We start from the raw sequence: 20,746 nt of genomic DNA, 5'->3' as shown, positions 1-20,746 counted from the left end.
GGGGACTGAGATTTGATCAAGTGATGGCGGAACGGGAAGAGGAAGAGCTGGCTGGTGTTTGCCGTTAGGATGGCAAGAAGCTGTCATCTGTTGTTCGATGACAAAGCATGTGAAGGCCGTCGGAAGAAGCGCCGTGAAATCTAAATCTGCAATTTGAGAGATCCCTGTCCTTTCAATTTGCGACTAATTGAGTGACCTCGTATATTTAATAGACAATTTATAGGTTCTAAACAAGGGCATACGTCGTTTATAATAAAGGGGAATATATATGGGGAAGGGCATATAGGTCCGTGGCCCATTTCTTATAGGGCTCATCCCGACATTTGTCTTACGCCTGAGGCACGGAATACCTTAGGCAGGATGAGTTGTCTCATATAAGAAACTAGCCAATCTGGCTATTATGTAGGAGGTGATTGTTGTCATGAGCCTTGTTGATTCGTCTCAATTTCGAGACCAGCCATTTGGCTATATGATGGCTCAATTACGAAGAGGGGGAGAGATGTAATTGTTAATTAACTTAGAGTTAATTAGGGAGATTCATGGGGATATGAGTGCAGGTCCGTGGGCCATTTCTTTTAGGGCTCATCCCGACATTTGTCTTAGCGCTTTAGGAAAACCACGGAAAAACCTTAGGCAGGATGAGTTGTCTCAATATCAGAGACTAGCCAGTTGGCTCTTAGGTTGAATGACTCTATGAATCGATGGATCTATACTAGCCAATTGGCTCTATGATAGTTCCATCGATCAACAAAACTAGATATTGTTAGGGAGGGATTTTGTTTAGCCCAGTTAAGACAAGGTCATTTTAAAGCGGTTGCACTATCCAACGAATCTCATGGAGTTGAGTCGTGGCTACCTAAACCTGGGAGTAACGCCAGCCTCCCTGTACTCCTGTCTCAATAGTATAGCTAATGGACCTGTCTGGTGTCTACGCCGTAACCTAGGATCATACTGGCCGAAGCCAGATATGAGCGGGTTGGGGTTAGCACGAGCTTCCGCATACAGGTTCCTAGCCAGTCGAGCAATGAACTCGTCTATGGTTGGCAACTCTAGTTCATCATGGAACTTTCTTCTCGAGGCGACTCGGGGGAGATGGGTAATGTGTCGAATCACCTGGATTTGGATAACTTGGAGTTTACGGAGATGGGACACTGCCGCAAACCCCCATGCGGGTGCGGCATAGGTAATGACAGAGCGAATGAGGGCCTTATGCATGGTAAGTCATACCCTCAGGTTGTCAGGAGTTAAGGCCGCTAGAATGGGATAGTGTCTATCAGCCCGTTGGCCTTACGAAGAAGGGATTGGATGTGATCTCGGAAGGTGAGATGAAAGTCCATAATGATCCCTAAATATTTAATTTGGTTCATCCACGGCATTTCTCGTCCGAAAAGTGTGGGTGGTGGTGGTATGTCTTCGAGCCTCGCTCTTAGTGAAAAGAGTATGGCCTGACATTTCTCTACATTGACCTTGATTCTCCAGTCGTGGAACCACGGCTGGAGGTGATCTAAGATCGACTGCAATCTACGGGACGCTAATCTATAGGTTTTGCCCATCGCCAAGAGGGCAGTGTCGTCTGCATAGATATACAGATGACTACTTCTGCCGTGGATATAGCGGAACGGGAGGTCATTAATGAATATACTGAAAAGTATGGGCCCGATAATGGAACCCTGTGGGACTCCTGCGTGAATTTCACGGGGGGTGGAGAAACTAGTGCCTACACGGGTTTTGAATGTACGGCCTCGGAGGTAGTTAGAAATGAGGCGTATCATTCCATCTGGGACTCCCATGCCCAGTAACTTAACGAGGAGTCCCTCATGCCAAACCTTGCCGAATGCTCGCTCGATATCCAGGTAAGCTGCATCTACTACACGCTTCGTGCTCGTAGCCCAGGTAATGTCCTCCGTCATGCGGAGTGCCTGGAGTGTAGTGGAACGACCAGGGTGGAAACCGAACTGCTCGTTCCTGATTTGGGGCAACACTACTTCAGTGAGGCGTCTATGTATGACCCGCTCCGCCAGTTTGCTGAGACAACTGAGGAGACTAATAGGCCTATAGTTGCTTGGATTCGTCTTATCCTTTCCGGGCTTTGGAAAGAGAACTACGTGAGCTTCTTTCCAGGGAATGGGATAGTGACCGGAAGCCAAGATGTTATTAATTATCTCTGCTATGCGCTTCATAGCTGACCTTGGGAGATGCTGCAATATAATTCCTTGGATACCGTCGGCTCCTGCAGCCTTATGAGGGCCGACGCGACGAATGAAATGGGCGACCTCGTGGGTGTTCGTAGGTCGTATCCCATTTTCCGGCTCCCTGCTAAGGAGGTCTCGAACCGATTCCTCAACAGTTCTGATATGGGGTAAGTATAAATTTTGTTCCACGGGTTGAAAAGTGGTCTCTAGATGGTCTGCCAGAGCGGTAGCCTTCTCCTCAGGAGTAAAGGCCGTGACATCTGGACCGACTACTAATGGGTGAATAGATTGAGACGGATTGGACAGAGCCCGAGATACACGCCAGACATCTGACATGTTTCTGCTGTCCATCGTTTCAACCTTGGATTTCCAAGCATCTACGACCGTTTCGTGGACCGCCTCACTGATCCGCCTGTGCAAGCGGTTCATTTCTGTTCTATGTTCATCTAACCTAGTAAGCTTCCACAATGTTCTTGCTCTATTGCGGGCGATCTTTAGGTCTCTAATATAGGCTGGGAGCTGCATCCGTCCCTGTTGTGAAGACCGTTTCGGTATTGCAGCAACCATTGCCTTCTTTATGCATTCCGTCAGGTCGCTAACTGACCTATCTATCCCTGCCGGAGTGACTTCTGGGGGAAGTGGTGGAAGCGTAGCGGCTACCTGGTCTTGGAAGAACACCCAATCTGTCGCCTTGTAGTTGAATTTCTCAGCGGTTGGGGAGAGTTCGACTGGGTGCATGATCTCCATTATCACCGGTAGGTGGTCGGACTGAAGATCATCCAGGGTTGTTAGTCTCGCTCTAGTTGTGAGACCTTTCGCTAGAGCGATGTCTAATATGTCAGGCAGTTGATTTGCAGCATTCGGTACGTGTGTGGGTTCCCTAGGGGCCATCACGACGTATCCGCTTCCTGTAGAATTTAGAAAAAGCCTATCGCCCTGCCGATTGGGGCGTTGACAGTTCCAGCTAGCGTGCTTCGCGTTGAGGTCGCCGGCGACTACGAATCTATCGGATAAACTTGTCACTATATCTAAATCGCGTACATTTAGTGTGCCCGGAGGACTGTAGGCAGCCATAAGCAGAAAGGGGAGTCTGCCTATGTAGGGTCTAATAGCCACTGCCTCTAATGCCGCTAGCTAGGGAAGGAGATACTTACAGTGCGCGATCGAAGAACGAACGAACACCGCTACACCTCCGCCTCTTCTACCCGCTCTGTCTTGTCTATAGACTTTAAACCCCGCGCATCTTAAATTTACTTGGGGTGTCAGGAACGTTTCTGTTATAAATGCTACGTCTGTATTATTAGCGTCTAGGAAAACCCTGAACACATGTCTATCATGACTAAGGATTCTGGCGTTCCATATACACATCCTAGCAACTCCGTCACTTCGTCTGGCCATTGAGAGAAACGAGGGAGGTTAGGAGCTTAAATATCTCCGGGAGGGCAGACATTGGATTCTCCATAAGGAGAACTATCACTCTGGTTAATCCTTCTAGGATTGGGGCGAGCGGGAGATTGGGGTTTGCTAATTGCAACGCCTCGGCAAAGTGCTGGCCTTGGTCCAAGGTTGCGCCTTGACCGGTCGGGCCTTTCGAGGTGCTTGCAATAGGTTTCTGCTGGGCCGGTGGGACAGGGGCGGAGATGGACTCTACCGTGGTAGCCTTGGTGGCTTTTCTGCTGCCCCTGTTGCGCTTAGGGCGCTGAGAAAGGGGTTCTACATTATTGGCAGCAGTTTGGGGGGCTGTCGCTGCCACGGTGGACCACAGAGGCGCGGCAATGTGCACATCCAAAAGCGAAGGGATGTCCGCCTGCTACTGCTGTTGGCGGACCGGACCGAGTTCCGTGCGTCGCTCCGCACAGGGCCCCTGCACAGGTGCGCGAGCCTGAGGCTGTGACTGCTGTTTTCGCAACAGCTGCCGCTGCCTCGCAGCTCGCTCCACCCGCTGCTGCCGGAGCCACTCGTATTGGAGCGTCCGCTGTTCCTCGAGCTCTGCCCTCCTCCGTCGGGCATCCCTGCTCGTTCCTTCAGTGGCATCTCTAACCTGTAATGCTACGGGACACTCTCCGTAATTGGCGGTGTGAGCGTCACCACAAAGTGCGCATGTAGCGGGGACATCGCGCGGCTTGCAAGAATCTTTAGTCCTATGCGGCGTGCGCAAGCTCCACACATAGGCTGCGCTTTGCAGCTAGCCTGCGTGTGGTAGTACCACTGGCAGTTGCTGCACTGAGGCGGGCGCTTGCTGGGGACGTAGTCCTCAACTGTTACCCTCATCAGGCAGCACTGCCGCAAAGCCCTCATTCTATCCCGGGTTTCGGGGGAATTCTCTAAATCGACAATGACCATTGGGAGTTTGGCCTTTGTCCTTGATGAGTGCATCCTCGTCACTCGCCGGACGATTATGCTTTGGAATTCCAGGTCGCCCTGGATGTCCTCCTCATCTGTGTGAATATCTATTCCTCTCAAAACGAATCGCAGAGGCTTGTCGTTCTTGGGGCGCAGCAAGTTGTACGCTACTCCCCGTTCGGTCAGGAACCTGCAAAGATTTGCGTAGTCCCTTTCGCAAATAATTTTCACGGCCGTCCCGCCGCGCGCCCTGTACGAGCATAAGCCCAACGGTTCGTATTCGGCCTTTAAACTCTAAGTTCAGTCGCCCCAGCGATCCAGTGAAGGCTGGCGTAATAATAACAGGTGGGATATCACCACGTCACCTAGTGAGGGCAGTCTCAACATCATCTTCCTCGTCCTCACTCTCCGACACGTGAGTACGAGCTGGGGAAGGGGGGCGGGGAACAGCCTGATCTACCTCAGGGGCAGCAGCCGTCTCCTGTGGGGCCTCAGGTTCGGCGGGGGGTGCTGCCTCCTCGGTCACGACTTGAAGAGTCGCCGCCTCTAATTGCTCCAAGGTAGAGAGAGCCGATCTCTCTTCCTTGGTGAGCTTACTAGCGGTAGAATTGCCGCCTTGTTCAGTCTTAGCTGAGCCCTTCTTCTTCTTTTTGGCCTTAATTACCTGACGTGCGCCGCGCCCCGTTGGAATCGGCGGCTCTTCATCAGCTAAAACTGTAACTGCTTGCTTATTCAGTCCGCTAGGACCGGGCAAGTCAATACATGTCACCTCAGTGACCTTGGGAAAGGGGGGGCTTTCGCGGGAGTCCTGAAGGGACTGGGATGGTGGTAGGGGGACGAAGCTCAAGGATCTCCGCAACGGGAACCGGGACAGGCGGCGTCCGTATAGGACCTGCCGATCGCAGGTTCCGACGCCTGGGCGGAGGAGTAATCTGCGCGGGACGCGACACGCGCAAGTAGGAGGTGGTGGGCCCTGTCTGGCTAATGCAAACTAGCAACCGCTTTACGCCACCTGCAGTAAGTTGGCTCGTGGCCTTGTTGCTCTTAACTGGAGCCATTCGAATTAGAGATTCGATCCTATCAGAGGGGAAACCTAAGCGGCATTCTGTCCGCAGTGCAAGAACCTGCTAGGCCCCTTTCCCACTAGGGGTGGAAGCCCAGCAGTTACGCCCGACCGGTCGCCGAAGCCTAGCCCGGTTAGCCGATCGCAACAAGCGTTGCGGAGCCCGCCGGAGACCGTCGGGACCAAAAAGCGTGCAAGCGTTTCGTTAGTAACATACCCGGATCGAATCCTACCCACTGCGAAGTCATAAGAAAAAAACAAAAGAGACATGAAGCAAGGGGACAGAGAAGGGCTGGAGAGAGATGGACAGAAGGTGGCAGGACGAAGTTCCTGGTTATGAACTTCTTTCTTGGACGGGAAAGGAGCAAGACGTGTCCTGACGTGTTCTCATATTGCGCACCGTCGAAATCAGCTACCGCGGTCAACCAACCAGATTCCTCAGTGCTACAGCGGCAAGCGAGCGCAGCAGTCAAGCAGCTCTCGGCCAGGGAGGCTCGAGGCGCCGAGCATCGTACTTTTGTCGGCCAGGCGGCGGACACCTACGTGATCGGCACTTCTTAAAGACGCTCAATCTATTGGTTCCCTTGCCGCACCGGCGCTCAGCGCGAAGATACCGCGCAGCCTACGGAGGGCTGTGCGCACTAACTTCCCTAGGCCAGGCGGATCCCGGTCGGGGATTGGGTCCTCTCTCGAGGAGACCCCGAGCCGTCCTCGGCCCCTATGCAGGCTTCGTGCTAGGGAGAGACTCTGTGCCTTCGTGCCGGAGTAACTGCCCAAAGGCAGGGCCTTCGGGCTAATTTCCTTTCCGCCCTCCACTCTTCTACTATTGCCCGGCCCTTCTGAGGGCTACGCAAATTTTCGTTCGGCCCTTATCAGGACCAGCGAAATTAGCGAATCAAACGACGGTCCCCGGCGGGCTCCGCAACGCTTGTTGCGATCGGCTAACCGGGCTAGGCTTCGGCGACCGGTCGGACGTAACTGCTGGGCTTCCACCCTTATTGGGAAAGGAGCCTAGCAGGTTCTTGCACTGCGGACAGAGTGCCGCTTAGGTTTCCCCCCTGACAGGATCGAAACTCTAATTCGAATGGCTCCAGTTAAGAGCAACAAAGCCACGAGCCAACCTACTGCAGGTGGCGTAAAGCGGTTGCTAATTTGCACTAGCCAAACAGGGCCCACCACCACCTACTTGCGCGTGTCGCGTCCCGCGCAGATTACTCCTCCGCCCAGGCGTCGGAACCTGCGATCGGCAGGTCCTATACGGACGCCGCCTGTCCCGGTTCCCGTTGCGGAGATCCTTGAGCTTCGTCCCCCTACCACCATCCCAGTCCCTTCAGGACTTCCGCGAAAGCCCACCCCTCCCAAGGTAGCTCCCAAGGTCACTGAAGTGACACGTATTGAATTGCCCGGTCCTAGCGGACTGAATAGCAATGGTGTTACTGTCTTAGCTGAAGGAGTGCCGCCGATTCCATCTGGGGCCGACGCACTTCAGGTGATTAATGCCAAAAGAAGAAGAAGAAGGGCTCAGCTAAGACTGAGCAAGGAGGCATTTCTACCGCTTGTGAGCTCACCAAGGAAGAGAGATCGGCTCTCTCTACCTTGGAGCAATTAGAGGCGGCGACTCTTCAAGTCGTGACCGAGGAGGCAGCACCCCCGCCGAACCTGAGTCCCCACAGGAGACGGCTGCTGCCCCTGAGGTAGATCAGGCTGTTCCCCGCCCCCTTCCCCAGCTCCTACTCACGTGTCGGAGAGTGAGGACGAGGAAGATGATGTTGAGACTGCCCTCACTAGGCGACGTGGTGATATCCCACCCGTTATTATTACGCCAGCCTTCACTGGCTCGCTGGGCCGACTGAACTTAGAGTTTAAAGGCCGAATACGAACCGTTGGGCTTATGCTCGTACAGGGCGCGCGGCGGGACGGCCGTGAAAACTGTTTGCGAAAGGGACTACGCAAATCTTTGCAGGTTCCTGACCGAACGGGGAGTAGCGTACAACTTGCTGCGCCCCAAGAACGACAAGCCTCTGCGATTCGTTTTGAAAGGAATAGATATTCACACAGATGAGGAGGACATCCAGGGCGACCTGGAATTCCAAAGCATAATCGTCCGGCGAGTGATGAGGATGCACTCAACAAGGACAAAGGCCAAACTCCCAATGGTCATTGTCGATTTAGAGAATTCCCCCGAAACCCGGGATAGAATGAGGGCTTTGCGGCAGTGCTGCCTGATGAGGGTAACAGTAGAGGACTACGTCCCCAGCAAGCGCCTGCCTCAGTGCAGCAACTGCCAGTGGCACTACCACACGCAGGCTAGCTGCAAAGCGCAGCCTATGTGTGGAGCTTGCGCACACCCCCATAGGACTAAAGATTGCCGCAAGCCGCACGATGTCCCCGCTACATGCGCACTCTGTAATGGCGCTCACACCGCCAATTACGGAGGGTGTCCCGTAGCACTACAAGTTAGAGATGCCACGGAAGGAACGAGCAGGGCTGCCCGACGGAGGAGGACAGAGCTCGAGGAACAGCGGACGCTCCAATACGAGTGGCTCCGGCAGCAGCGGGTGGAGCGAGCTGCGAGGCAACAGCAGCTGTTCCGAGAACAGCAGTCGTAACCACAGGCTCGCGCCCCTGTCCAGGTACACCGTGCGGAGCGACGCACGCAACTCGGGCCGGTCCGCCAACAGCAGCAGCAAACGCAGCAGCAGCAAGCGGACATCCCTTCGCTTTTGGATGTGCCCATTGCCGCGCCTCTGTGGTCCACCGTGGCAACGACAGCCCCCCAAACTGCTGCCAATAATGTAGACCCCTTTCCCACCGCCCTAAGCGCAACAGGGGCAGCAGAAAAGCCACCAAGGCTACCACGGTAGAGTCCATCTCCACCCCTGTCCCACCGGCCCAGCAGGAAGCTATTGCAAGGTCCTCGAAAGTCCCGACCGGTCAAGTCGCGACCATGGACCAAGTCCAGCACTTTGCCGAGGCGTTGGAATTAGCAAACCCCAACCTCCCGCTCGCCCCAATCCCAGAAGCATTAACCAGAGTGATAGTTCTCCTTATGGAGAATCCTATGTCTGCCCTCCCGGAGATATTTAAGCTTCTAACCTCCCTCGTTTCTCCCAATGGCCAGACGAAGTGACGGAGATACTAGGATGTGTATATGGAACGCCAGGGGCCTTAGACATGATAGACATGTGTTCAGGGCTTTCCTAGACGCTAATAATATAGACGTAGCATTTATAACAGACACGTTCCTGACACCCCTAGTAAATTTAAGATACGCGGGGTTTAAAGTCTATAGACAAGACAGAGCGGGTAGAAGAGGCGGAGGTGTAGCGGTGTTCGTTCGTTCTTCGATCGCGCACTGTAAGTATCTCCTTCCCCAGCTAGCGGCATTAGAGGCAGTGGCTATTAGAGCCTACATAGGCAGACTCCCCTTTCTGCGTATGGCTGCCTACAGTCCTCCGGGCACACTAAATGTACGCGATTTAGATATAGTGACAAGTGTATCCGATAGATTCGTAGTCGCCGGCGACCTCAACGCGAAGCACGCTAGCTGGAACTGTCGACGCCCCAATCGGCAGGGCGATAGGCTTTTTCTAAATTCTACAGGAAGCCGAAACTTCGTGATGGCCCCTAGGGAACCCACACACGTACCGAATGCTGCAAATCAACTGCCTGACATATTAGATATCGCTCTGGTGAAAGGTCTCACAACTAGAGCGAGACTAACAACCCTGGATGATCTTCCGTCCGACCACCTACCGGTGATAATGGAGATCATGCACCCAGTCGAACTCTCCCCAACGCTGAGAAATTCAACTACAAGGCGGCAGACTGGGTGTTCTTCCAAGACCAGGTACCCGCTACGCTTCCACCACTCCCCCCTGAAGTCACTCCGGCAGGGATAGATAGGTCAGTTAGCGACCTGACGGAGTGCATAAAGAAGGCAATGGTTGCTGCATTACCGAAACGGTCTTCCCAACCGGGACGGATGCAGCTCCCAGCCTATATTAGAGACCTAAAGATCGCCCGCAATAGAGCAAGAACATTGTGGAAGCGTACTAGGTTAGATGAACATAGAATAGAAATGAACCGCATGCGCAGGCGGATCAGTGCGGCGGTCCAAGAAACGGTCGTGGATGTTTGGAAATCCAAGGTTGAGACGATGGACAGCAGGAACATGTCAGATGTCTGGCGTGTATCTCGAGCTCTGTCCAATCCGTCTCAATCTATTCACCCATTAGTAGTCGGTCCAGATGTCACGGCCTTTACTCCTGAGGAGAAGGCTACCGCACTGGCAGACGTTCTAGAGACCACTTTTCAACCCGTGGAACAAAATTTAAACTTACCCCATATCAGAGCTGTTGAGGAATCGGTTCGAGACCTCCTTAGCAGGGAGCCGGAAAATGGGATAAGATCTACGAACACCCACGAGGTCGCCCATTTCATTCGTCGCCTCGGCCCTCATAAGGCCGCAGGAGCCGACGGTATCCAAGGAATTATATTGCAGCATCTCCCAAGGTCAGCTATGAAGCGCATAGCAGAGATAATTAATAACATCTTGGCTTCCGGTCACTATCCCATTCCCTGGAAAGAGGCTCACGTAGTTCTCTTTCCAAAGCCCGGAAAGGATAAGACGAATCCAAGCAACTATAGGTCTATTAGTCTCCTCAGTTGTCTCAGCAAACTGGCGGAGCGGGTCATACATAGACGCCTCACTGAAGTAGTGTTGCCCCAAATCAGGAACGAGCAGTTCGGTTTCCACCCTGGTCGTTCCACAACACTCCAGGCACTCCGCATGACGGAGGACATTACCTGGGCTTTGAGCACGAAGCGTGTAGTAGATGCAGCTTACCTGGACATCGAGCTAGCATTCGACAAGGTTTGGCATGAGGGACTCCTCGTTAAGTTACTGGGCATGGGAGTCCCAGATGATGGAATGATACGCCTCATTTCTAACTACCTCCGAGGCCGTACATTCAAAACCCGTGTAGGCACTAGTTTCTCCACCGCCCGTGAAATTCACGCAGGAGTCCCACAGGGTTCCATTATCGGGCCCATACTTTTCAGTATAATCATTAATGACCTCCCGTTCCGCTATATCCACGGCAGAAGTAGTCATCTGTATATCTATGCAGACGACACTGCCCTCTTGGCGATGGGCAAAACTTATAGATTAGCGTCCCTGTAGATTGCAGTCGATCTTAGATCACCTCCAGCCGTGGTTCCACGACTGGAGAATCAAGGTCAATGTAGAGAAATGTCAGGCCATACTCTTTTCACTAAGAGCGAGGCTCGAAGACATACCACCACCACCCACACTTTTCGGACGAGAAATGCCGTGGATGAACCAAATTAAATATTTAGGGATCATTATGGACTTTCATCTCACCTTCCGAGATCACATCCAATCCCTTCTTCGTAAGGCCAACGGGCTGATAGTTAGACACTATCCCATTCTGGCGGCCTTAACTCCTGACAACCTGAGGGTAGGACTTACCATGTATAAGGCCCTCATTCGCTCTGTCATTACCTATGCCGCACCCGCATGGGGGTTTGCGGCAGTGTCCCATCTCCGTAAACTCCAAGTTATCCAAAACCAGGTGATTCGACTCATTACCCATCTCCCCCGAGTCGCCTCGAGAAGAAAGTTCCATGATGAACTAGAGTTGCCAACCATAGACGAGTTCATTGCTCGACTGGCTAGGAACCTGTATGCGGAAGCTCGTACTAACCCCAACTCGCTCATATCTGGCCTCGGCCAGTATGATCCTAGGTTACGGCGTAGACACCAGACAGGTCCATTAGCTATACTATTGAGACAGGAGGACAGGGAGGCTGGTGTTACTCCCAGGTTTTGGTAGCCACGACTCAACTCCTTGAGGCTCCTTGGATAGTGCAACCGCTTTAAAATGACCTTGTCTTAACTGGGCTTAACAAAATCCCTCCCTAACTATATCTACTTTTGTTGATCAATGGAACTATCATAGAGCCAATTGGCTAGTATATATCCATCGATTCACAGAGTCATTCAACCTAAGAGCCAACTGGCTAGTCTCTGATATTGAGACAATTCATCCTGCCTAAGGTTTTTCCGTGGTTTTCCTAAGGCGCTAAGACAAATGTCGGGATGAGCCCTAAAAGAAATGGGCCACGGACCTGCACTCATATCCCCATGAATCTCCCTAATTAACTCTAAATTAATTAACAATTACATCTCTCCTCCTCTTCGTAATTGAGCCATCATATAGCCAAAAGGCTGGTCTCAAAACTGAGACGAATCAACAAGGCTCATGACAACAATCACCTCCTACATAATAGCCAAATTGGCTAGTCTCTTATATGAGACATCTCATCCTGCCCAAGGTATTCCGTGGTTTTCCTCAGGCGTAAGACAAATGTCGGGATGAGCCCTATAAGAAATGGGCCACGGACCTATATGCCCTTCCCCATATATATTCCCCTTTATTATAAACGACGTATGCCCTAGTTTAGAACCTATAAAAATTGTCTATTAAATATACGAGGTCACTCAATTAGTCGCAAATTGAAAGGACAGGGATCTCTCAAATTGCAGATTTAGATTTCACGGCGCTTCTTCCGACGGCCTTCACATGCTTTGTCATCGAACAACAGATGACAGCTTCTTGCCATCCTAACGGCAAACACCAGCCAGCTCTTCCTCTTCCCGTTCCGTGATCACTTGATCAAATCTCAGACCCCCTCGCGTATGTGGTAGCTAAGAGGTTACGTCCAATTTCGGCTTCCCCTTCAAAATTTTCTAGAGTTCCTTCAGTGGAGCAGCGTAACCCGGAGTGAGACTAGTGGCCAACAGGCTTGGAGCTCACATATTTAGTTTTGTACAGCCCCCAACCCCTTGCAAGGACGCGTTTTGCGTATTTTTTTTATTTTTCCTCCCAAATATCTTTCAATTTTTCGATTTTTTTCCCTCAGATATCACTTAACCCTGAAGATGAGGAAGATGAACATCCTAGAAACGTCGGTGGATCACCAACTTATGACCTGGCTGGAAGCCCGAGTAAATTTCGAATTATCACGTCGCCAGGAAAGCTTCAGTAGTTATTTGAAGTATAGTAATTCACAAACTACACTCTCGTATGTACACACATCCACATAAAGTAAACGTTACGACAGTGATATGCTGACACCTGCAGGCTAAAATACAGACTTATTAAATTTTCTCCTCGAGAAAAACGATAGGCATCGATGGACCTGACATCTGTAGGATAGATTCACTGTTCACTTAATGCTTTGTGCTCTTGACGAGTCATAAGTGGCCAGCGAAAGACAATTTTCTCCCGCGCATGCGTGAAATTTCTGTAATCTTCTTGAAAAGAGCATGCAGCGTATTCCGAATCTCACCGGTCCGGTGGCATCAATGACGTCACGTTGCAACGAAAATAAGGAACAAAACTGCTGGAAGAATCGATGCTGTCATGGCGACTGTGTAAGTGGTTATCTGTGCTACTCTAGCAAAATTTTGCGAAATTTCCATACTGCCATCTCGTTCAAATAAAAGAGATCATAAACAACTTATTTCTTGAACCGGTAGTAATAACTGGTCGGTTGACATGTTCGCTCATAAGCCATTAACATATTGTTTTTACGTTGTGCTCATTACAAACAATACAGCAGAACTAAAGCAGAACACACCGCCATGACACAACAGTGCACGATGTCATTCGTCTGCTAATTCCCGCCCTATACAAGAACCAATCAGATTCACTGATGACGGCTGATGGAGCCTGCCACCACCTCTGCAAGTTGATGGCACCGGTGCGACACCGGTGGAGCATCAATGATGTCATCGGTGGAATTCGGAACACCGTGATGCCATCGGATTGCTCACCGGTGAGATTCGGAATACGCTCATGGCTTGTACGTGAACGGATGTTGCCAAGTTTACATAAGAAGTTTATGCAAGATGCGGGAAGTTTAAAATACTCGATCCTGATATTATACATCCCCACTACGCCAATACGGTATTAAATAATAAAACTAGTCGTGCATTAATGGAAACAAGGTGTTCACGTGCTCTTGTGCCCTTATTGACGCACCGCCACTGCATCCGTATATTAATCCGATTATTGTCCAAGGACTCCAAGGTCGCCTTAAATATATGCAGTCATTTGTTTTATGTTTATTACTCGTATTTTAACCTGACCTGGCCATTATATAAAAAACATTGTTATTTTAAAGCGAATATATCTCGCCATATGGTAATGCAGAATTCCTGCACGGAATTATGTACTTCCCTACATCATAGTAATATTAGTCCTATCAAGATTTTGCGTAGATGAAACTTATCGCAAATCGTTTTTAAAGAAACTTTTGTTGTGTATATTTTCCATAAAAATCAATAATAGGCGAGATATTTCGATTTATTTAAATAAGGCCCCCTTATAACCCTCCTTTTAAATAAAATATTTTGAATGCCATATAGCCTATAATCTAAGTTACAACAAACTTAATTTATATTCCAATTTTCATATAAATCGGTTCAGCCATTATCGCGTGAAAAGGTAACAAACATCCAGACAGAGAGACATACAAACAAAAAATAAAAAAAATAATAAAAAAAAAAAGCGATTTTTGGTTTCAGGATGATGAATTATACATGTTGACACTAATTATTTTTGGAAAATCGAAAATTACGAGAAAAATTTCTGGTTACAGATTTATTATTAGTATATATTATATTATTTAAAAAGTGTGTTGATAACGGATGTACTCCGATAAGTAAGTTTTTAATTTGTTGTGGGGACTCTTGAATCTCAGGAGGAACAACTTTTACAACAGCGCAACATCATCTGCTTGGCTCATTGCCCAATTTTTTTTGCATTGCATTTATTGTATAGTTTATTCATTTTATGTATTTTAACACGATTCATTGAGGATTTGGATTATAAAATAATGGAATGCTAAGCTAACGTACTATTACTGCATACTAATTCAATGCACTCTCGTTCGTTAATTCTCTGAGGTGAAAATGAATGTGTACATAAACATTATTTTAAGAAATGCAGGAAACGATATACCGAATAGCCTATCAAGTTTTCTGTGCATAAGAAGCTATTTTAATCTTGCCTGTCCTCGATTCACTCAGAAGTTACTGTAATAACATTGTAGCATTATGTCCATCTAGAGAAACTACACTTTCCAATGGTGAAATAATAATTATAGAAATCGCTTAATTAGCTTGGGAGATTCCTTCATACAAACGCAGAAATATTCTCTGTAGGTTATTTTTAATAGCTTCCGTTTGTTATTGTCCAAGGCCCCTTATAGACGAAGTCATTTGCTTTTATTTCATTACAGGCCAATAGGTGGTATTGTTATTCTAATTTTAAAACTCATTTATCTCATTAAACATCAGTCCTATCAAAATTTTGCTTAGAATAAAACTTACCGGAAATCATTTTTAAAGAAACTTTTGTTATGTAACATTTTTCATGATAATCAATAAGGGAGATATTTCGATTTATTTAATTCAAGCCCCCTTATAACCCCCTTTTAAATAAAGTATTTTGAATGCCATATAGCGTAAAATCTAAGTCACAACAAACTTAATTTATATTCCAATTTTCATATAAATCGGTTCAGCCATTATCGCGTGAAAAGGTAACAAACATCCAGACAGACAGACAAAATTTTCAAAAAAGCGATTTTCGGTTTCGGGATGGTTAATTATACATGGTAGGACCAATTATTTTTGGAAAAGCGAAAATTACCAGAAAAATTTCGGCTACAGATTTATTAGTAGTACTAGCCGTACCCATGCGATCTGCTGCACTTGTTAGAAATAAATACAGGGTGTTTCAAAATTACGGGGCATAATTTCAGGTATGTATTTCCCACATGTAGACAATCAAAGTAGTTCATTACAACATATGTCCGGAAATGCTTTATTTCCGAGTTATGGCCTTTACAACATTGAAATTCACCGGAACGTTTTTCCTTCCGCAGGTAGTTGCCGTCAAAGGAGACATTAAGAGGGCACTCTGACAGTCATTCCGAGGCGAACGTTACATTCAGTGTTGTGTAGGCGTTAGACTGTGCGACATGTATTCAAATCAAGAGCTGGCAGAGATACACTTCATGTACGGTAAGGCGGACGGCAATGCTGCGCTGGCTCGTCGTTTGTACCAGGAGAGGTACCCACAGCGACAATGTCCAGATCGGAAGACATTTGTACGTCTCCATTACCGTCTGTGTGAGTATGGAAAATTTAACTCTCCTGCTTTGGGAAGGGGACGACCTAGATCTACAACTCCAGAAGTACAGGAGGAGATTCTGGAGGCTGTGAACATGACTCCTTCTATCAGCACACGAAGGGTAGCGTTGCAAGTCAATGTTCCTCATACGACTGTCTGGAGACTGTTGAAAGAGTATCAATTGTATCCTTATCATTTGCAACGTGTACAGGCCCTGTCACCAGCAGATTACCCTGCACGAGTTAGGTTCTGTCAGTGGTTCTTGCAGCAGTGTGGTGTAAATCCGAACTTTCCTGCCTTAGTATTATTTACAGATGAAGCACAGTTCACACGAGATGGCATAACAAATTTCCACAATCAGCATGTATGGGCGTATGAAAACCCATGTGCAACTGTTCCATCTCATCACCAGGTGCAGTTCTCCCTCAACATGTGGGCCGGTATCATTGGTGATCGATTAGTTGGACCCCATGTACTTGTAAACAGACTTACGGGGCAGGCGTACACAAACTTCCTGGAAAACACCATACCTCATGTTTTAGAAGACACTCCACTGATCAATCGTCAACACATTCACTTCTTGCATGATGGCGCTCCTGCACACTTCAGTCGTACGGCTCGCCGGTACTTGGATCGAAGGTTTCCTGATCGATGGATAGGTAGAGGTGGCCCAATTGCTTGGCCTCCACGCTCACCTGATCTGAACCCTATCGATTTCTACTTGTGGGGCCATTTAAAATCATTGGTTTATTCGTCTCCGGTGCCTGATTTGGAACCCCTTCGGAATCGAATTGTGGCATGTTCTGAGGACATACGCAATACTCCTGGAGTTTTGGATCGTGTTCGCAGGTCAATGACACATCGATGTGAGGTCTGTATTCAAGCAGGAGGTGGACATTTTGAACATCTTCTGTAATGACAACGACCTGCGGAAAGAAAAACGTTCCGGTGAATTTCAATGTTGTGAAGGCCATAACTCGGAAATGAAGCATTTCCGGACACATGTTGTAATGAACTATTTTGATTGTCTACATGTGGGAAATACATACCTGAAATTATGCCCTGTATTTTTTAAACACTCTGTATAAGTAATTACATAATTAAAATAGGACATCTGGTCCAGGGAACTTCCGTGTTTGATAGAAGGATAAATCGTTTAATATGTTACCGTACTCAATTTAAATTGGATTTAAATAATTAAAATGCGATCATGTTGGTCCAGACACCACTCATTTTGTGCAATGATAATTCCTTTAACATATTTCTTATTTGTTATTACCTGCAAATAATTAAAATAATTATGATCATTTGGTTCAGAGAACATCCGTTTTTGGTGCAGGGATAATCCGTTTAACATTTTTCCAAATTAGTCTTGAATGTATCTTTAATAAATCACTCCAAATTAAGAGTGGATTGTGTACGAAGATAATTTTTATGTTAACCTTACTGTGCATTTTTTTAAGTTTATTTTATTCACGCCTTAACATCTGTGGTCATGTCGCGTGTTTAGAATGCGTGGGTATATGAGTAGGCCGTTTTTACTCTTGTTGAGTTCCTCTTTCTATTGTGTGTTGTAGATGGCTTATGTTCATGTAACTGATTATAGACTTTGATTAATGTTTTTGGTATTGATAATTGAGGCGGTGATGAATCAAGGCATGTATCTTTCCAATCCAGCATTTGTCTTTATGACTAAGGAAATCATGAAAAACCCCAGTCAGATTGGTCGGCCACGGGGTTTATACCCGGGACCTCCCGAATGCGTGTCTCAAACGCTACCGTCTGAGCCAACTCGCTCGGTTGTATACCATTGTTTATGCAAATAAAAAAATGAGGTACCCTACATAAATATTATTTTAAGAAACACGGGAAACGAATATGGGTAAATTATGAGCGCAGGAACGCCATTTCGTGACACCTTTTAAAATAACTCGGCTCCAGTGAGCTCTATGGTAAAATGCTTATTTATTATGGGCTGTATGGTCCAGTAAAAATACTCATCTTTACGACAAAACTCTTAACTATTATGTTCTGTGAACAAAAAGAAATTTAAGTGTATAAAATTAGAGTATTTTATGTGGAACAAATAAAGTTGCAATAATCAAGTTATACAATATTTCGACAGAATATCAAGTTTTCTGTGTGTAAAGATCTATTTTCATCTTACCTCAGTCCTCATATGTAGTATTACATCCATCTAGAGAAACTACAAATTTCAAATAGTGAAGGAATTATCCAAATTAGCTTCTGAGGTTACTTCATACTAACACACAAATATTATCTGTATATTAATATTGATAAACGTCAAGGCCGCCTTAAATAGACGGAGTTATTTGTTTTTATTTCATTATAACCATCGATGTCGTTCCTGCAATAACTCCTATGTGACATATCGATTTTCAGATTTTTGCTCTATTAAATAACTTAAATAGTTATACAGCAAATAATACAATCTCCTATATGTAATTATATTTTTTTCTTTCAAAAATGTAAGAATTCACGATCTCCTATGTACCACTGCCATAGAATGAATAAATCTGTTTTTTCTTCCTACTGAAAATTTTTATATTTTGCACATAGGAGTTACGGAACAACGACGCTATAATCTGAGGTGGCGGTGAAAATGTATTTTATCGTTATTTTAAAACTCTTGTATATCCTTAAATATCAGTCCTATCAAAATTTTGCTTAGAATAAAACTTATCGGAAATCATGTTTAAAGAAACTTTGGTTATATAACATTTTTCACAAAAATCAATAATAAGCGAGATATTTCGATTTATTTAATTCAGGCCACCTTATAACCCCCCTTTTAAATAAAGTATTTTGAATGTCATATAACCTAAAATCTAAGTTACAACGAACTTAACTTATATTCCAATTTTCATCGAAATCCGTTCAGCCATTATCGCGTGAAAAGGTAACAAACACAGAGCCTTCTTCAGTTACAAGACGGAGCATGGGTAGGTTTGGCAACTCTGAGTGAAGGCGGGAGATTCTAAAGTGATATTGATGTAATTATGCTTGCTCATTGCTTTCGTTGTATGTAATGTGTGTTTTTTTTTTTCAATATTACTTTATTCACAAAGGTAAGGTCAAGAGTCAGAGTAGTGATGTAAATTATTATGGATTCGAAAATAGTGTTGTATTGCAATCAATTCGCTGTACTTCAGAATACGGCGTAAGTAGGCTACTTACATACAAAGACTGCCCCTTAAAATAATTACAAAAAAACATGTTTTTTATTGATAATACAAAGGTAAATAAATAAATAAAATATTCCTTGCACCGAAAATAATCAAATCAATATTGCAATAAAGACGTAAGTTCCTACGTAGTATTCATAAATTCCATTCAATTAACAAATTTGTGGCTAGCAAATTGACAATGTTTTGCGACTTTATGATGTTTCACCTGTAACGTGAAAGGTCTAGGATACATTTTAATATTATCTTATGCGATTATCTATCGTGCTCTTCTATAAATACCATATTTCAGATGCCCAGGAAGCCAGTTTTAGTTTGAACCTGGCCAGCAGGGGCGGCTTTAGAGGTAGTGCCGTTGTGCCATGGCACAGAAGGAAAAGGAGAATTCATATTTTCCGCTCAAAACCTGAGAGAAACAAGTTACGCTTATACAGTCTCTACCGTCAATATGATCTTTGCAGCGAAACACGTTGTAACCAGTGTTTGGAGGATGGATCTGTGCCAGGCACTACATCCCATAAGAAATATAATGGGATGCGCGCGCAATCTTCATGTTCGCTCGTCCTTTTCAGCATCTAAAGCATGATCTAAAATGTGTCAGGCACAATTTGCCGCTGGCTTTTGCAATGTTTGTAAAACTGTATAGCCTACATCCCCATTTTCTACGCCGATCCCTTACTACCTCTCGCTCTGTCTGCCCTTCCACTTTGTCGGAACAAGTTTCGTAGAGCGAAGACTGCAACAATAAGATAATAAAATCTCTCCCGGTTTCTTCAAAACTTGCTTGAGAAAGTTTTCACTTTATTATTTCTACAACAGTACCAATAGTAGTGTGAACGTGTTAAGCCGTGAGGTTGTCATTGTAATAGTGGTCGTGTTATCGTGTTGTGTACTGTGAAAAAATGAACTCGGTTGGCGCTTTATTGAAATCTCCGTTATCAACATTAACATATGAAAACAAACTTCGTGTTAAAGAATTAGGCAGACCTATATCGCACTTAAATATTCATCAAAAGCAGCAAAGCGCTAAAGTTAACAGATCTCTCAAATTCAACCCAGATATTTATTTAAAAAACAACTGGTTGTGTGGATGTGATGTGAAAAATGCGTTCTTCTGTTTCCCGTGTGTTCTGTTCCGAGGTGAACTTAGCTGGTCAAAAGTGGGTGTGACAGATTTAGTACATTTATGGGGTAAAATAAAAATACATCATAAGTCAAAGGTTAATATGAATAACGTCTTCAGTTTGTCTATGCTGGGTAAAGTGAACATTGAAAATCAGTTAAATTCACACTACAGACTCGCGATTGCAAAACACAATGAGCAAGTTGATAAAAACAGATATGTGTTAAATTTAATAATAAATTGAACAGGGCACGATGAATCTGAGGAGTTTTGTTTGCAAAATAGACAACTTCAACAAAAAATGATGGATTTATTTTCAAGTCAGAAGAATCGGCGAATGGGTTTTATCTATCGCGCATATTAACCTGGTCAACAAAAATGCTCAAGTGCTCCAGTTGTATAAATTTTGGTGAGTGATTATTATTATTATTATTATTATTATTATTATTATTATTATTATTCAACTTCAACAAAAAATGATGGATTTATTTTCAAGTCAGAAGAATCGGCGAATGGGTTTTATCTATCGCGCATATTAACCTGGTCAACAAAAGTGCTCAAGTGCTCCAGTTGTATAAATTTTGGTGAGT

This window comes from Periplaneta americana, chromosome 8 (assembly GCF_040183065.1).
Source record: "Periplaneta americana isolate PAMFEO1 chromosome 8, P.americana_PAMFEO1_priV1, whole genome shotgun sequence".
In the NCBI taxonomy this organism is placed as follows: Eukaryota; Metazoa; Arthropoda; class Insecta; order Blattodea; family Blattidae; genus Periplaneta; species Periplaneta americana.
Note: the sequence above shows the minus strand (reverse complement) of the source record.